This window comes from Mus caroli, chromosome 11 (assembly GCF_900094665.2).
Source record: "Mus caroli chromosome 11, CAROLI_EIJ_v1.1, whole genome shotgun sequence".
NCBI classification, from domain to species: domain Eukaryota; kingdom Metazoa; phylum Chordata; class Mammalia; order Rodentia; family Muridae; genus Mus; species Mus caroli.
In genome coordinates this window covers 52,158,894-52,161,393 of record NC_034580.1, presented here as the reverse complement: position 1 = coordinate 52,161,393, position 2,500 = coordinate 52,158,894, and the positions used below count along the sequence as shown (strand labels likewise).

At 43.7% G+C, this 2,500-nt stretch overlaps 1 protein-coding gene across 2 annotated transcripts in view; it reads right to left on the bottom strand.

The window, feature by feature from the left end:
• The window catches only part of Gria1 (glutamate ionotropic receptor AMPA type subunit 1), a 321,785-nt gene that overhangs the window by 20,946 nt on the left and 298,339 nt on the right, over window positions 1-2,500 (bottom strand). The window lies entirely within an intron of this gene.

Genomic DNA, 2,500 nt, shown 5'->3' with positions numbered 1-2,500 from the left:
CATCATAGTAGACATAACATATATGTATATATAGAGAGATTAAAAAACAACATAATTGGCATCATAGTAAGTCACAGGATAAACAATTAAATTCCAGGGAAACCTAAGAAGGAGAGGAAGACAGAATCAGATTAAGAAGCAATTAAACATCAGACATTATAGGACAGAGGGTGACAGATATATTTTTAGAAGGCTATGTAGCTGAGTCATTTTCTGGAAGCTTCCAGAAAGTTCGAACTTTATGCATTATGACTACTGTTTAGGATTAAAAGAGAAAGGCAAAGAGTGTTATGAATCTTCCTGTCAGAGCCACCATGGTGAGATGTGGCTGCATAGGAGACTGCGGACACCTGTTCTAGAAAGTCAGGTTAGTTCTGACCATTGGACAGTAGGTACACAGGACAGATCCAGAGCCGTCTGCAGGGGCCAAGAGAATGTGTCTTAATTTGGGTCCTGACAACACCCATCTGTCCCACCGAGACCCTGGTGTTGAGTGTGTGTGTGTGTGTGTGTTGGGCCCATGGATATATGTATAAGTAGTCTCTGCCTCCCTGGTTGGTTGATACCTCACAGTGGCCAGTCAAGCTCTTTACCTTTCTCCTTTATCATCTACCTTCTTTCTCCTAAGAATTCCTCTGAGGGTGTGCCATCTTATATTTACTCCCAGCTTTTCTTTAATGTACCCAAGGGCAATTCATAGACCGTTGTGCAACTATAATAAAAGGGAGGAGTGTGGCTGGTTGGAGATGTCCCAGCAGGCAGCAGGGAGCCTTGATGGGAAGGCCGGCTGTGTAATTCAGCTCTGTCCCTGTGGCCTCCTAGCCTGGATCTCTCACTTGGATGAGGTTGAGATTCCCATCACACCCCACGTTGACTGTGGACACTCTAGTTTTCATTGTCTTAGTTACTTGCTTGCTTTTGGAAGATGGAACCTTTGGATGTTCTGTGGCTCAAGTGTGATCAGAAGTGTGCTGGTCCCTCCCTCGGAAACACTTTCAACTCTCAGGAACTCTGCTGATTGCAACCATTACCTTTGATTTACGGTTGTCAGTCGTTGGCCAGCTAAGTAGACTGTAGCATATGGATCCCCAAAGGCAGAGGAGAGAGGCTCTGAAGGCTGGTTTGCTGCCTGAAAAGGACTTCGTATTTATGCTTTCACTTTCTCCACATGGGGAGCTTAAATGTGGGCAATTTTCAAGCTCAGAAAACAGTTTCCATTAACTGGGAAAGGCACTCTTTAGTCTTTTAGATACCTGCACAGGCCAAATCCCTTCCTAGTTATTCTCTCATAAAGAATGAAAAGTAAGAAAAAAAAAAAAGAATAAAATAAGAGTTATCTGAGTTTGAGCCACAAAGCGAAGGCATCAGTGGATGTCCTTGAGATTTCCCAGGGGTAGAGTTATGCTTTCCTTCTTTCCTCCCTTGTTCTCAAATTTAAGTGGCTATAGGTAGAAAGACTCATATGGGAGAGGGAGGAAAATAGACAAAGAAAAGAAGGTGCAGGGAGCGACTGAAAGGGAATAAATGTGAGGCCCCCAGGATCTACTGTGGACATTGTGGGAAGAGTCACATCCTGTGTTGGTGGAGTCACGACCTTCAAAAACAAGAGCTATATAAGGCTGACCTTCCTGGAAGACTTCCAGCCTTGACAGTGCAGGCTCTCCCTCGGTAACACTGTCCTAGCTGATTGTCCCGCAAGCCCAGCACCTTCAAACAAACCATCGGTTTCCTGAGCAGAGCAGACCCTTTCTGCTGCTGTAGACCATTCTTCACATTAAAGATGGGGTTCTCTGTGCTATATATAGGTTTGAGAATTTTCTTTTTATCTTTTATGGTCAGATGAGTGAGTGAATAAATGAATGGAAAAATTAAGTTCAGTATCACCTACATGAATATTACAATGAATATTTGGCAAACTTAGCTGTCTGTAATGGAAGAGAAGAGGAATGGAATGCCAGCAGAGACAATGTGGAGGGACAGTCAAATCAGTGTGACGGATATACGTTTTATGAAGGATTTGTTGTGGTCTGGGCATCCGACAAAACCATTGACCCACTTCACTCTGTGGTCACATTCCTACATGGTTGTCAGTTTTTACTGCTTGAGTTCTGCAATCCATCCACACTCTGCCCATGGTTCCCACTCAGCTCTGTATGGCTCCAGCCCATGCACATGGCTACTGTGTTCTAATACCTTCCAAAGATAGGGTGCTATGTAACCTTTGCAGTGCCCAATGAACTGTCTACTCCCCCTTGAAGCTTTGGTATAGAACAGACTGCTGCAGATCCCCAGTACCAGCAGAACAAGCAGGGGTGAAACCTTGATACATCATATCATAGAGCAACTGTTATTAATAGCTTAGTAATGATTTAATATGCTACAGAACATATTACCCAGGAGACATGGAAGCTTCTCAAAAGTTGATTACACCATAGGTCACAAAGCAATCTTTAACACACACACACACACACACACACACACACACACACACACACACACA